At 37.8% G+C, this 16,999-nt stretch overlaps 1 protein-coding gene across 2 annotated transcripts in view; it reads right to left on the bottom strand.

Annotated features, from left to right (window-relative positions):
• SEMA3D (semaphorin 3D) overlaps positions 1–3,880 on the bottom strand; it is a 191,197-nt gene extending 187,317 nt beyond the window's left edge. The window contains exon 1 of one of the 2 annotated variants that reach the window (XM_054496706.2): positions 3,358–3,880. The gene's annotated coding sequence lies outside the window, so the exon portion shown is untranslated. The remainder of the gene's footprint in view (positions 1–3,357) is intronic. The other variant, XM_063667656.1, reaches the window with a different exon arrangement.
• Positions 3,881–16,999: the final 13,119 nt, after the last annotated feature.

Genomic DNA, 16,999 nt, shown 5'->3' with positions numbered 1-16,999 from the left:
AGTTAACAAATGTCCATGCAATGGATTCAGAGCACAGTATGAAGAATAACTGGAGACTATGAAACTTCTTGAATTAATTTAACTTCAACCCCAAGCAATATCCTTTTTATTTTTGGAAAAGAAAAATATGTGAGAGTAAATCAGCTTGGTGACTCAAGTTCAAACCTGAAGTCCAGTCTGTTAGCCTGTCGGAAACAGTAGATGTGCTTCCTCTGCCTTTCTAGTTGTTTATATTCCTGACCTTCCCTGCCACCAAAAATAATTCCCATTCCCACGCTTACTAGTCTTCCCCACACATAAAACAGGATTACAAATTCAGTTTTTCTTTGTGTATTTTCCCTCTGCAAAATATAAAGCAAATCATTAGTAAAGACTTGAGGCAATTCTGGTGAAAGGCAAAAGAAAGCCACAGCAATTACTTTTCTATTTTTCATCATTAGTTTCTGCTAGTGTTGATTATAGTTTCCTGATAATTCCAAAACATTTTACATTGCCAGATACTTTTTCTTAACCTCCCATCTCAGAACGTCAACAGGAAAGTAACCAGAGCGAACTACAAAAGTGAACCTATGGTACTAAAATACTAAGTAAATTTTTAGGTATTCAGGTCATGAGGACAATAAGTAGACTGAGGAAAACCTAACTAATCTCAGGAAATGTTCTTAACACAACCGTGGGATTTCTATTTGATAAATTCTTTTTTTTTTTCTTTACGGACATTGTTAAAGAAACTAATAATTCCTACAAAGGAAAATGAAACCTGTAGGTATGAATAGATCATTAATATCACATACATATGATTCTGGGCTTATCGATTTGATGTGATTCATTCTCATTCTCAACCATGAACTGCATTTAAAATTTTGAGTGTTCTCCACATGTAAATGATAACAGATACAGATACAGCATCATAACTGACCTTTGAAAGTCCTCCCATTAAGTGGGGTCATGACAACTTTCTTGAAGTTTCAGAAAGGAGATCCACACTCAGGTAAAACAGTTCGTATCTCAGCTCTGCCCCTTACTAGCTTATATTTGGGCACATCAAGCAACATTTTTGCATCTCATTTATTATCATCTCTAAAATAATAACTGCCTAGCTTATTGCCCCATCAATACAATTTTTTAAGAATTATGATTCTTTGTTAAGAACATAAAAGCCAAAATGGGACAATACCCATTTATAACTCTTTATGTCTTTGTTTTTTTTTTTTCTTTTCTGTTCAAAAAGAAAAGAATAAGAGAATAATGACACTTGTATCATATTGTTGAGGATATTAATTGTGATAAAGTTCACAGCACCTGAAACACAATAGGTGTTTGATAAATGTCTCTTCCCTTTTCCAGCAATTTTCCATTTCACGATTGGGCAAATTCCATTGGAAATGTTGGCAATTCGAATCAGTACTGTTTTACTGTCTCTCAGCCCTTGACCCTACTCTTATCTCGTCCCACATCACCTTCCTGTATTTCCTGGCCTTTCCCTTCCAAGAGCCAAGGTCATTGCCCATCTCCCTGACCAGGGCCATCACTTTGCGCCTGTCAGCGATGGCACCCCTGACCAGTCTTAGCTGCTCGGGCGAGTCTCAGAGACTCTAAGATCAGAGTGGGTTAAAGCAGTGGCCAGCTGGGGCTGATCACTCCCAACCCCGATCTTCTTGCTCATCCTCCTTGCTGTCTGGCCTCGGAGAAGGAAAAGGAGAAGGGAGGGCATCACTGAAGTGATGACATGTGTGTCTTCTTGCTCATCCTCCTTGCTGTCTGGCCTCAGAGAAGGAGAAGGAAAAGGAGAAGGGAAGGCATCACTGGAGTGATGACATGTGGCTCTCTCCCTTCTCTGCCCTTCACATTTTTCTTTCCACGTGTGGAACTGGGAAGGCTCTGACCACCCCTGCCCCCGCGGTTGCCATGGTTACACAATAGCAGCAGCACCAGACCCAGGAGATGTCTCAGACCTCTCCTCTACCTCCGCCTCAACCCTTCCCTCTCTGTTAGGAAATCCTCCCCCTCGTCTCTGCGCGCCGCCACCCCGCCATCCCCCGCTAGCGCACACATGCAGGAGAACCCTTTTTAGACTAAACCGGAAAGTTTAGGTCTTCTCCCCTCTTCTTTTGCTTGTGCAAATAGCACTAAGCTAAAGGGGAAGTGGTGGGGTTTTGGTGATGAAATAAGAGTCCACGCAGAGAAGCTTGCCTTTTATTACCGCTTCGCTCGAGGCGAAATCGCTGAAAGTTCGGCTATTTAACTCCTGTCCCCATAACTCGGAATCCCGGACACCAGCGGCCCCAGCTGCTGGCGCGCGGCTCTCTTCCAGTCCCCTGGATCCCAGAGCGCCCTGCCACAGCGCGGCGTCTCCTCCTCCTGTCAACTTCCCTCCTTGCACTGGGACGGAGGCAAAGCAACTCAGCCCAGGAGGTTGAACTCGAGTCATCAGAGGAGAAACAGTGCCGAAAACGGTCCGTGCGCTACCAGGGTAGCCCATTATCGCATTAACTCCGGGCTCGTTGGGCAGAAGCCGGGAGGAAACACCCTGGGGACCGCACTCCTGGTTAAATGCCCAGCACGAGTCAAATCCGGCCTTTCCAAAGCGAGCCAAGCCCACTACTACAAAGGGATCCCCCGAGGGTTTTGCCTTGACCACATTTCAGACAGCCAGCTTTGTGGCTGCTGTTTGACTCCAGCTTTCCCTCTAAATCTTAAAGGATGCACACTTCCATCAGACGGAACGTCGCGATTCCCCGGCGAGGAAAAAGGCGTCGCCCATTCCTCTTCCAAAACGCTACAACAAAAACCACCACGCTTCCCTTCCTTCTTCCTTGCCCCTTTCCCTTCTCCCAGACCAACAGGGAAAGGAGCGAGCGTGGGCGCAGATGCCCTTTGGTCAGGTCCTCCCCGGATGTTCCCGACCAAAGCGTCTCCAAATGAACCTGCAGCCGGCGGAAGCCGGGGACACATTCATAGACGCTCTCCGCTGCCCAGACCAGGAGGGGTGGTGGGGGAAAGAGGAAGCCAGGGAGGGAGCAAAGTTCCTGGACGCGTCTCAGGAGGAAAACTTTATGCAGTGCTGCCAGGCGGAGGCTCGGGAGGAGAAGGCTCCGCAGCTGCTGAGGCGGGGTGGGACTGCGCCCCAGGGGCCGCGCTGAAGCTGGCGCCGCGATTACTGCGCACCGATTTCGCCCACTTTCTGTGCGCTCCCGGGAGCCTTCTCTGTCTCAGGACTGTTCCTTATCTCCCAGACCATGCTCATCCTCCACTTCGGACCCACAGCCACCCCCAAATCCCGGCTATCCCCGCTTAGCACCGCGGTCTCCAGCACACCCTCCCACTGGAGTAGCAGGTGACCCAAACCAGACTTACCTGCTGTGAACTCTTCTCTCCCTCTCTCTTCTCCTGGTGCCTTTTCAGGGAGAGGGGAACGGGATGCAGGCTGAGGTCCAGCGGCGCGGCAACCCGGGGCACCGGCGCGCGTTCCTCTGAGCCGCAGCCCTGGCTGAGCAGCGGAGCCGCCGGCAGCCCTGGCAGAGCCGGGAAGCTGCGGTCGCAGGGGCCAGGCCGGGAGGCAGGGGGCGCTGCTGCCTCCCCCGAGCGCCGCGCTGGGACAGGCGGAGAGCAAGGCACTAGCTGGAGCTTTGGGGAGGAGAGGGTGGCGAGGAAAGGCACGCTCCAAACAGGAGGGCGGCTTTTAAGTTTGTGGTGTGACCGCAGCAGCTGTCCTGGGAGAGACTCAGTCCTTCTAAAAAGAGGATGCTGAAAAAGCCGGGGATTACCTTTCCCCTTCCGATCTCCTCCCCCAGCCCTCGCCCCCCCTTTCCACTGCGCACGCCAGAACTCCCAAGCGTGCAGAAGTTCATCCCTGCTGCGCCGAGGCTGCCAGTAGCATGGATTTAGAGGTAGCCCCGGCCGAGCGCTGACGGATGTTTATCAGGACAGGGCACCCTATGTGTAAAGCAACCTCTAACGTCTGATCTTCCTTCTGGGTGATTTGGGGACCTCTTTATTTCCTTCTCTATACCATAAAACCTGTTAAGGGACCGCATGAGGAAGAAACAGGGAGAGTGACCACAAACACCGTCCTAAAAATGCTAATCCCACAAAATAGTACCTGCGTTCCGCTATGTAAAACCTCAATCCACAGTTAATGGCCTTGACAAGGCAGGCATAGGGATGAGGAAGAGGGATCAATCCTCCGGATAAGGGGCTGGCACCCGATAAAGACCAAATAGGAAGAGATAAAAACGAGTAGAATGTAATCCTTTCTTCCTCTTTCCCTTACACCAGACCTACAAAGAGGTGTGCCTCATATTCTTGTCTTCGGGAGTTTTTTAGATTTTTGCACCCCTTATTCACATAGTAGGAACTTAGAAGTATATGATGACAAGGAGAAGATCTAAGTTTCGATGAACCTGGAACCTATGCAATTGGAATAGAGGATCCTCTTTAAGAAAAAGTAATGCAGAAATATCTCACTTCTACAGATTCTGCAAAAATATATGACAATGAGAGTACATGAGGCCACTGTCAGGGACATTAAAAAGGCCTGTGCATTTGGTGAGTCCTGTAAGTTAGGCATTTTTAGCTGCATGGTAAATCCTTTGTGATGGGAAATCCAGGTTTATAGTCACACACCTTGCCCTTAGTCCCAAACATAAATCTGACATGAGGTAGAGACATGGAAAGAAACCAGCCACGGGATCCTGCATTTGTCAGCTTGATTTAAGAGCACAAGGTGTAGGGTCCCAAAGCTTCCTTAGCAAGTAACAAGAGATATCTTGATTTGGAGATGGTGAACAGACAAATGCAGTAATGGAATAACTGAAAGGGGTAGAAGACATTCTTCATTTGACCTTTTATCTGTGGCAGAGGGCTGAGGGCCACAGAAGCTAAAGGAGTCGTTTTAAGTTGTAGATGGTTGATGGCAGAGTCAGGCTAAGGAAAGGCTCAGGTTTCCCAAATCTGACCAAGGCTCTTTCTTGTGTCTCATGCTGCCCCATCTCTATAACCTTGGTTTGGACTCACAACCAATCAACCCCATAAATACCCTCTTTGGATAAAGAAAAAAAATTTAAATCCTCATAGACTATTTCAAACCATAGCAACTTTTTTTTTTTTCTGAATGCTTTATATTTAATGTTATACCACTCATTCTGTACATAGTCATGCAATTGTTTATTGTATTTTTCTTTGTTTTTATATTATTTTCATTTGTATATGTCATTGCACTTCCATGCAAATTGCAAGGTCGTTGTGCAAACAAAATATCTCTTTTTGTCTGGTGGGTTTATAGTAAGTAGTTTTTGATTTTTAAAAAAATCTCTATTTTTAAACTTTTAAATAATTTTGTCAGTTTATTGGCCAGAATTTTATGTTAAACTAGAATTGTGGTTAACTTTGGATTTCCCATTTTCCTCCTTTCTCTTTTAAGTTGTAGCTTAATATGCTTAAACCAAATGACACCTTCCTTTGCTACCATTCAATCCATTCCAAAAGCCCTTACAGAATTAATCACTCCCTCCTGTTTTCCCAAAGCACTTTGATTTCACTACTATAATAAGCTCTTTTCATGTTATATTATAATTAGTTATGCCTGTGTCTGCATCCCATACAAAAGTGTTGGCTGTTTTGTGCCTTTGTTTCTTCAGCCTCTAATACAATGCCTATGACATTGTATTGTACTGATTTAGTTTGAGATGCTCAGACTTCAAATTTAGACAGAATTTACCAGAGTATCCTGAACATACCGTAAGAAAACAACATCTGGAACGTGAGTTCTGTGCTTTCCTTCCTTTTAATGACTCTGAGCACAAAGCAGATGGAATCAACTGTTAATATATTGCCCAATGTGATGAATGGCCTCAGTTGTGTCCATGGCTCCGTAATCTTCAGGCTGCTTCCCTGAATGTCTTGAATGTGTTAGGTGTTTAACAAATACTTGTGTGTTAAACAAGTGAATAAAAACAGTAGAAATAATGTTAATATTCAGTCACTGGATTTATTTCTGAATTTCTAATAACTGTATAGGGTCCCACCAAGATAGTTTTACAACCCTTTCTAAGAGTTTGAGATCTACCTTCATCAAAAGCAATTTAGTATTCTGTCCTATAGGGCTAATACCCTATCTAAATTCTTAAAATAAAATCCAGTGGGGAAAAAAGTGTATTTTACAAAAAGTTTTGCTAAAATACAAGGTGTATTGTGCGGTTTAGTTTGTCTTCAAGGGTGACTATTCAAGATTTAACAAGTGAGCCTTAATTTCACTGAAAGCGATGTGTATATCATCAGTTAAAACCACCTAATTGCTGCTTGTATGCCTGTTTCAGTCCAAGGGGAAAAATACAAACGAAAAGAAAACAAATAACTTTCATGTTCTTGGAAACATTATTGAATAAATAAATTGTGTGCCTTGAGAATCTAGGCTATTCTGAGACATACTACTCCTCACCCATCTCTATTTGGGCTCACAAATATAATATGAATAAGTAATTTTCATTTTATGATAGTAATATGTGTTAGGCAATATGAAATACACTATTTCTCACAGGATCACATTTAATGCCAAACAAATCCAAAGAATAAAATTCTAATTGTAGAATTTCAGTAATCATCCATCTATGTTGAGAGCCATGGGAGAAGACAGCAGGGATGGGTTAGGGTAAAATAGACATATTGTAGGCTTCTCCAATTCCACATATAGCTACCTCTGCCCAGAAGACAGGAGAAAGGTAATTACTGGGTCCAGAGCTTAAATCTAGCAGAAAATTTGGCTGTCCTCTCAGCAGAAGATACTAAACCCAACAAAATCTACAATCCTAGTTCTCTCTGAACAGTTTTATATTCACAAATCAAATGAAAATGTGGTGAATTTGAAAGAAAATTGTTGATAAAGGAGACCTCAAAGTTTATGCGCAGAGGCAAACAAGGAAAATTGTGTTAAAAAGCATGTCATTTTAATGCTTACTTCTCTAAAACTAGTCATACCTTAGTCATACAGAAAACCTCTTTGTCTTATAACAATATCACCTTATAAATGTTTTCTCGTATATCAACTTATCAGCACTGACTGATAAGAAATATTGTTATCCTTATCCAAGAAAATCGGCAGGTATGTTAAATTACATCTAATTGGAACAAGTGAGGGCATGAGTTTAAAGCAGCTCACCCAGCTCCTTATCTTCTATTAGCTATTTTCTTCTTATAAACTCCAGGTATTTTTTTCCATCTACTTCATTTGATAGTAGCAATACACTCATCACTGGATCATTAGATATTTACATAATAAAATCATTTGATGTGTTTAATGGTGGGAAAAAAAAACCACACCTGACTTTCATCTTTTATTTCTGTATTAATTATACATACATAGAACTCTCAGAAGTAAACGTATCCCTGCTCCTCATCATCAAATAAAGACAGAAAACAGTTTATGTTTAGTTAATTGAAATGTAAAACTGTCCAAACTTTGCTTCATACATTTAAGTTTTAAACTCTTATAAAATCATAAATAATCATAAACATTCAGGGTTAGAAGACACCTCAAAACCTTCTATCCCTCATGTTAGACCCAAGGAAACCAGGGCCAAGGAAGACATAGTTATCACTCAGCTCCTTATGACTTCTGACTTGATGCCCTCTGTAGAATATTTCACCTTGCTATAGAGACTTTTCTTAAAAAAAGAGAAGAAAAAAAATCAGCTATTTTTCAAAACTGTCCAAGCCAGAATCTTAAGGCTATATTTACTTAGCCGGGTTGGGATGTGGTGAATAATTAAATTCAGCAGGAATGTGCTTCAAAATAAAAATAAAAACACAGTCCAGCCTCTTTGGCCCAAATCCTGAGACTTCAGAAAAGAAAATCCTCCTTGACTATGAACATTCACTAGAATTTGGAACGGTTTTCCACGCCTGATATAGGAGTCTATATGGTTATTGCAGATCGGGAGAATTTAGTCACCTAAATGACTCTTTGTTTTGATTTGTAACAATGTACTTACATCAATAAACAATCCCCAAGGAAGGATTTTAAGGAAAAATCAACAACTTTCCTATGCATAATATAAAAAATCATCTTTCAGTTTGCTTTTTAAAAATACTTTCATACTACCACCATTCTACCCTTATAGCATATTTTAGATACAGTGTATTTTTCTATGAAAATGAGGTTGAGGAGGGAATTCCTATGATACCCAGCTGAGGCAAGCCTTATTTGTGTATGAGTGATGAAATAAGGAAAAATATGCCCTCTTGTGGCTTATTTGTTCTGGTTCACAATTAATCAACAGTACTCTATTATTTCCTGAAACCCAAACATACCTGTATTCCAAGTGGAATTAAACTATTTCTTTGTGCAGTAACTGGCAAGGGCAGGTCCATACAGACAGCAGGAAGGCATTCCAAGACTTCTGCTTTGTTCAAGGTCATAAGCAGCTGCTTAGCCACAATGAAATCAGTATCCCTGAAAAGGAAGATTTTCCAAAATAATCCATAAATTTATATAGATATTATCAAAATCCCTTCCAAATAAATGCATTAGATAGAGTTTCTTTGCTAAATATTGAGGTTTGTTTTGGATAGACTTAAACCATCAGTTTCCACAAATGGGAGAAAATTCATGATTTGCTTTTCTACTATATTTGTGCCTCTACTATTTCTTTGACTGTAAGACATGTTTATTTTTCCACTACAAAAAGTGAAGTATATAATAAAGCAGTTAAGATAATAGTGATTTTCATTCTTGCATATTTTTATCTCCTTTTGCCCTACTTTACTCAGAAATTAGGATGTAAAAAGTGTGTTACATATTGTGGGCTGCAGATATAATTAATTTTATAATATCACAAAAAATGCCCAACATGTTTTTCTAAAACAACAAAAATGAAAATGGGTTTAGTGGGGAACAGTTTCTGATTAAGAAAATGACTTTCATACAAAATGTCATTTAAGTAACTTAGTAACTAAGTGAATGTCAAAGGCTTAAAACAAGCCAGGTGGCTAAATTTTTAATTCAACTCTATAGTAAAAACTATTATTATTTTTAGTATTATTATTATACAGACAATGAAACTTAAAGTTAAGTGACTTAAAAATAAAATATTTACCATCTGACTGTAACTCCTTTGTTCATTAAGTGAGCTAGTAGGACACTTCTAATCTTCACCCTTAATTTAGCAAGTTACTACCGAACTAGACCAAATTCCATCCTACTAATCAAAAAGAATAAATACAATTTCTCAAAGTGTCCAATTTAACGTACGGAGCTACTGCTTTTCTAAGGCACACAGTAACATAGAATCATGTTGCTTTAAGCCTATTTAGTATAGTGAACATTTTGACCTTTGATGCACAGATGTACTTTCATTAGAATTATTTGGAAATAATATTCATAAAACAGTTTAGGATTTTTAATTTCATTTTAATGAATAATATTTTGTCATCATAATACCATTAACAAATTGTATTCTTTTTCTATTTGCCACTTCAGTAAAATTATTTTTCCTTATGTCAAGCAAAGTTTTACTTTTATTCTTGAGTTTATCAAAAAGAAAGTCTGCATTAGGAGTCTATGATAACCCATTTATTTTAAAAAATCTCTAATTTTACTACATTTAAAACTTACAATTCTAAGAAAACAAGATAATTACAAAAGATGATAACATAGCCATTAACTTCTGGGTTTCATTCCAGCATGTAAGGAGCTTAGTGGCCAGCACTTCATCCCAACAACCAGTAAAACAACAACAAAATGATGAATCAACAGTTCTTCTTGGATCGCTCAGAGAAGTAAGCTCACAGGGCAAATTCTGTCCACCAAATGGGAGAGACAGACAGGGGGACACAGAATCACAATTTACCAGGACAAAAATCACAGGAACCTTCTTTAGGTGGGAAAACCTGCATGGAAATTCACAAATTAATGGAGGCTCGGAGTGGACAAGTCTGAGATTAAAGCACTTCAGGGAGACCCAAACAAAGGATGATCCCTACATTTTTGTGAGCTTTACATCCTGGAGCTGTAACTGGTTCTCACAAGAAGTATCAAGGAAAAAATGTCCCCTCTGCCTTTAGCAGGGAGAGAGAAAAAAATAGTCATTTTAAAATACTCTGGAATATTCTGTTCTTGTTGGCAAGGCTACCCTCAGCAGAAACTGTATGACCAGAGTCTAACCTGCTGGGATTTTATCAGAGCCTAAGTGACATGGGAGAAGGGATATACTCAAAGCCAGCCTGCTCTAGCCTACCACTTTGCAAGTAGAAAATATTCAACTCTAGCCCTTTCTGGTCATCCTATCCCACATAATGGAGGGGAAAACAAAACAAAACAAAGCAAAACTGAGAAGCAATGATGAAGTGCACGGTTCAGGGGCACAAGTTTAACAAAAGAATGGGACATAACCATGGGACTTCAGGATACTTCCTCTTCTTCTGGATCTTACCACTGCATTGCTAAAATTTTATTGCTGCAGTTCTTTTTATATAGTATATCATGTCCATCTTTCAACAATAACAACAAAAATTATAAACCATACTAAAGGAAAAAAAAACACAGCTTAAAGAGACAGAGCAAGCATCAGAACCAGAGTCAGATATGGTAGGAATGTTGGAATTAATCAGACCAGGTACTTTAAAAACCTGTGATCTGTATGCCAAGGGCTTAATGGAAAAAGTAGAAAGCCTGGTAGAGAGATTAATTTTTGTAGATAAGCTTTATACCATGCAACCTTGCTATAATGCTCATTAGTTAGTTCCAAGATAGTTTTTTTGTTGATTCTTTCAGATTTTCTAAGTAGATGATTATGTCATCTGCAAACAAAGATAGTTTTATTTCTTCTTTACCTATCAGTATCTCTCTTATTTCTTGTTCCCGTCTTGTTGCACTAGCTAGGAGTTTCAGTACTTTTTAAAAAAGTAGTGGTGAGAGGAGATAGCATTGCTTGTTTCTGATCTTAGTGATAAAGCTTTGAATTTCTCACCATTAAGTATGAAGTTAGCACTAGGATTTTTGCAGATGTGCTCTATCAAGTTGAGGAAGTTTGCTCTATTCTTGTTTGTTGACAGTTTTCATCATGAATGGGTGTTGGATTTTGTCTAATCCATTTTCTGTATTTATTGATATAATTTTATGTGTTTTCTCCTTTTCTTTTGACTGTTGATATGCAAGCAGAAAAAAAATAGCTTCATTGTTTTCAGGTAAACTCAGTCAGTGATTATTCAGCCATTTAACATTTTAATCATATTTCAATCCAGGGTTCTACAGTTTTTTGCTGTCTCCCAATGGTAGCATTTAAATTCAAAGAGGGCTTAAATAAATCTAGGAGTGGAAGGGAGGTATATTGGTTTTCTGGAGCTGCCATAATAACTAACACAGAGCAGGTAGCTTAACAAGAGAAATTTATTTTCTCACATTTCTGGAGGCTATAAGTCAAAGATCAAGGTATCATCAGGGTTGGTTTATTCTATGTTCTTTCTAATTGGTGTGTAGATGGCCATCTTTTTTGGTGTTTTCCCATCATCTTTCGTGTGTGTGTGTCCTAATCTCCTCTTCTTATAAGGACATCAGTTATATTGGATTAGGTTCCACCCCTATGATCTATTTTACCTGACATACTTTTTTAAAGACCCTATATCCAAATACAGTCACATTCTGAGGTGCTAGGGTTTAGGACTTCAACATATGAATTGGTGGAGGTCACAATTCATCCCACAAAAGGAATGAAGGGAATTTTTTGTTTATAGACATTTTCTTTCTTCCATTGGCATACATTAAGATGAATACAAAGTCCCCTGCTAGGATTTATCTGGTTTTCCCATTGTATCTTTGAAATACCTACAGTTTAGTTATGGCATCCAGTTAAAAATTCCCCTTAGTCTGCCCCTTATTTTAAACACTAGGTTCCTTTGGTTAAATGATAGTAAAGGACATTAGTACCTTGCTTCTGGGCCTCTGTGGCTAGCAGCCTCACAGTTGTACCCCATAAATACAGTGGGGTAGGTTTGACCAAAGGTACAGGATATTCTAAAATACCCAGACTTTGCCAAACATTGGGAAACTGAAGAAAACCCGTATTTTAATCTAACTTTTTCTTTTTCATTTTTTTCTTTTTTTTGAGACAGTGTCACCCAGAATCTGAGTCGCTCTCTCATCCAGGCTAGAGCTAGAGTGCAGTGTCATGGTTACAGATCACTGTAGCCTCGACCTCCCACGCTCAAGCACTCTTCTCACCTCAGTCTCCTGAGTAGCTGGGGCTACAGGCATGGGACACCTCACCCAGCTAATTTTCAACTAATTATTTTACTTCTTCAACTCAGTGCTGATTTTTCCCAGAATGGTCAAACTTCATATAGCCCTGAGTAGGGATAGTCTGGTTTTTCACCTATTGTCTTTCTTAACTCTTTTTTTTATGGCATATACTACATTTTTTAGAATTTACAAAGTTGAAAACAAAGAGACTTTTTGTGAAAATATCAACCTTGAATTTCGAGATACTGCTAGGCATTTAAAAAAGTCTATTCAGAAATCTTAAAGTTGAAAGTTGGCTTTGTTTTATTGAATTCCTTTGTCTTCCTTTCAGTAAGTGATCACATAGTTCATGGAACACTTAGTTACCCAAAGCATGATGAGCCCTGAGGTAATCAGGAATTGCTGAGATAAAATGTTTGTACCTCAAAAATGTTATCTCCAAAATGTATGGCATATATAACCAAAGATGCTATTTAAAATTTGTGAGACAAAGATACATAATCGATAGTTTTAGAATAGAATGCTGAACGAAATATTAAGAACATTTAGCAGCTTTTTTTCCCCACAACATTTCTCCAAATAGAATGCATGCATTAACATTTTGAATGTAAAAATGAACTGACATGCTCAAGGAAAATTGGAGACCCCTATTACAAATATAATAAAAGTGAATCTAGAATCCTACCTCACACCCAAACAAAATAATTCCAGAGGGATTTGATCTAACAGTGAAAGGAAAAACAACATCATTTAGAAAAACAACAACAACAAAAAAAGGAAGAATATCTTCATGAGCTTACAGTAGAAAAAGGTAGTTTGAACAGTACACAAAAATGTTAACCATAAAGAAAGAGCTTCATAAATTGGACTGTATTAGATTAATAACTCTGGTCATCAAAAGAAACAATTAAGAAAATAAAAAGTCTCACTCTGTGGCCCAGGCTGAGACTCTGCATCAAAAATAAATAAATAAATAAATAAGCCACTGAGCTATCTTAAAATTTTTTGAGGAAACTAGGACCCAAAAAGTCAACATGGTTAATTTTTCATGCTGAGAATTAGCACATGGTTGCAATGTGATGTAAGTGTTTGAAAAGTAAAATTAAGTAAATTTATTTTCATAAAAAAAAAAAAAAGAAAATAAAAAGTCAAGCCACAGAGTGAGCGAAGATATTGTCAATCCATATATCTTCACATCCTTTACATATGCAGAATATGTAAAGGATTTATTTGAATGAATGAGAAAAAGGCAACCTAGTAGAAACAGGGAATAAAGACTTGAAAAGACTTTTCATCTAAGGGGTATTCAACAGCTATTAGAGATCCATAAAAATATTTTTTAAATTTTAGAAAAGGATATTCAAAAGTCCAATAACTTTTGTAGTGATCAAGGAAATGCAAATAAAAACCACAATGTGATTCTACTACATACCCACAAAAATGACTAAAATGAAAAAGACAAAATGCCAATAGTTGCTGAGGATGAAAGTATCAGAATTCTCATATACTGTGGGTGGAAATATTTGTAAAACCACTTTGGAAAACCCTGAGGACTAAACTCTGATTCTTTTTATCTTGCCCAAATTCCTGTTTAAGAGGTCTGGGGAGTTATGCCCTACAAATCATAAATTCTCATCAGATTTTTTTTTTTTTATTTAACCCTGTATATTGTGACTTACTTCCCAACCTGACTCTGTCATAACATTACAAGACAAGGAAAAAAAATCAACATGTTTTATCCAAAAACATGTTTCTTTGCCATATCTTGAAATGGCCCTGCAAAGCTGTCCTTTGTGGGGGAAAATTTGCAACTGGAAAGAATCTCTATTAACATAGCTAGATCTTTTTCTTCCAGGCCCTCCCAATCCTAAAGAGATTGACTAAAAGCCTAGCACCTTTTAAATATCTGAATAGGAAACAGTTGTCATCTATTGCCTCTAAGGGCAGCCACTATAAGACTTCAAACTATAAGACTTCAAAAGAACCTTGGTCTCCACAAATCTTAACCTGAATGTTTCCTTTCTGTGATCCCAGGTTTTTAGATAAACCCAACCAATTTTCAACCAGAAAATGTTTAAATTTACCTATATTACCTATAGCCTGGGAACCCCCACGACCCCCGCCACCCCTGCTTTGAGTTGTCCCACCTTTCTGGACCAAACCAATATATTTCTTAATTGTATTTGATTGATGTCTCATGTGTCCCTAAAATGTATAAAACCAAGCTGCACCCCGACCACCTTGGGCACATGTTCTCAGGACCTCCTGAGGGCTGTGTCATGGGCCATGGTCACTCATATTTGGCCCAGAATAAATCTCTTAAAATATTTTGCAGACTTGGACTCTTTTCACTGGCAACCCTTTGGCAGTATAGATTAAAAACTAAATGTTTTAATAACCTATAACCCTGCAATTCTACTCATAGAGCCCAAGAAATATAGTTCCAACAAAGAAATGGACAATAATGTTCATGGCAACACTCTTTGAAATAGCCTCATATTAGAAACCACTCAAACTATTCTCAACAGTAGAATGGATGAATACATTGTGGAAAATCCACCCAAAAGAAGGTTATACAGCAACAAAAATAGATGAACTATAACTATACCAACAATGTACATGTCTTTAAGAAAATTAGTAGTCATTAAAAGCAGACACATTCACAGTATGATTTATGGTTTTCACCATACAAAGCCTTCTCATTTCTAGGAATAAACAAATAGATGCTAAGATTCATATAAAAAATAACCCCACAAGATTAGGAGAATTGACTCTTTTTGATAGGACTCTTCCAAACCAATAGTAACAATTTCACTCCATTTCTTCAAGTTTCCTTTTTGTCTTTCAAAAATGTTTTAAAGCTTTTTCCCATACAGGTTTTGTCCGTTTCTTAACGATATCATTACTAGGTATTTTAACTTTATCACTGATACTGTAAGTAAGGCTTTTCTTTCATTATATTGTCTCACTAAATATTGTTTTTGTATATAAAGCCTACTGATTCTCGTATGTTAGTTTTATATTCTGCAAACTTTTGGAATTATTTTATTGTTTTCCTACCTTTATCATGGATCCTTTGGGATTATTCAGGAATACTATTACATAATTGAGATTAGCTTCGTTTTAAAGGTTTGGTGAAAATCTTTAATAACTATTTCTTCTGTAGAAGTATAACTTTCTATCTCTACTGGGATAAATTTGGATAAATTATATTTTCCTTTGAATGTTATCTATTTTATTTAGGTTCATCATTTTATTTGCATATTGTTGGGCAGAGTCACTTAATGTTTTCATTTTTTCTTTCAATAATTATTACCACTTGTAATTTATTATGTTTATGTTTTCTTTCTTTTATGTTTTAATTTGGTTATCTAATAATTATTTTAATTTTTTTAAAAGTTTTTTATTAACTGGTTTAAATGTTTTTCTTTTTTAAAATTTATTGACATTTTTCTTGTCCACTAATTATTTTCCTTTTGCTCCTTTTTTTTTTCAAGGGTTTTCTATTTGTTCTTTAACTTTTTTGGGAAAATTTACTTCAATCCTATTCCTTCTTTGGTTTGTATTACTAAAAATGTAAATAGCCATATATTTTCTTATGATTACTACTTTATACCAATAGTGTCTCAAATGCAGTGTTTTCATTAATATTAGTTTTCAGAATTTTATTTCCTAATTCCTCTTTCTCCTGTATGTTAATAGGAGAAGTTCTTTTTTAAATTTCAGGATAAAGAGACATCATTATTATTTTTAATGTCTAGTTTTTAATTGTGTTATTTTCTAAATCTATTGTAGCTCTGTGAGAAAATGTTGCTTGTAATATTCATGGTAATTTTGGGGATTTGAAGGGCCAAATATATGTTTAATTTTCTTGACTATTTCTTGTGCACTTAAGGCATTTTTCTGTTACCCTGTATATTTGCATAAGATTATGTTGCTTAAGTCTTCTTTAACATTATCATTACTATCATTATTTGCTCTACTTGATTTTTGTATGGAGAATGGTGTGTTCAAGTATTTTACATTCAGTGTTTTTCAGTTTCCTTTGCATCACTTGTAGTTTCCACTATATAAAGCTAGTTGTTTTGTTAGTTGTTTAGCTATTCATAATATTGTGTATTGTGGTCTTTAGCATTATAAAGTATATCTTTTAATGCCTTTTGACTTACTGTACCTTGTCTGTTATCAGAAATCCAATCTATCTTCTCTTATTTACTTTTTCGAATACACCGTCACCCATTCCTTTATTTTTAGCCTTTTAGAATCACACAATTTTAAGTTTGTCCCATGCATTCAGCATATAATTGAGTTCTAGATTGTGAGCCAGTTTGAAAATGTTTATCTTTTGTTTTATCCTTCACTTTTTTCTTGTTGATATTGTTAATTTTGAATAGATATGATTTTCATCAGCTAAAATTGTTCATTCTCATTTTCTGCTTTTTTTCCCACTGAGTTTGATATGGTTTGGCTGTGTCTCCATAATTCCCATGTGTCATGGTAGGAACTCAATGGGAGGTGTTTGAATTATGGAAGCAGGTCTTTCCTGCTCTGTTCTCATGACAGTGAATGAGTCTTACGAGATCTGATGGTTTTAGAAGAGAAGTTCCCCTGCACAAACTTTCTCTTTTTCTCCACTGCCATCCACATAAGATGTGATTTACTTCTCCTTGCCTTTGGCCATGATTGTAAGGCTTTCCCACCCATGTGGAACTGTACGTCCATTAAACCTGTTTCTTTTGTAAATTGCCCAGTCTCAGGTATGTCTTT

The sequence above is a fragment of the Pongo pygmaeus genome, chromosome 6 (genome assembly GCF_028885625.2).
Source record: "Pongo pygmaeus isolate AG05252 chromosome 6, NHGRI_mPonPyg2-v2.0_pri, whole genome shotgun sequence".
NCBI classification, from domain to species: Eukaryota; Metazoa; Chordata; class Mammalia; order Primates; family Hominidae; genus Pongo; species Pongo pygmaeus.
Note: the sequence above shows the minus strand (reverse complement) of the source record. Positions and strands in the feature narration are given on the sequence as shown.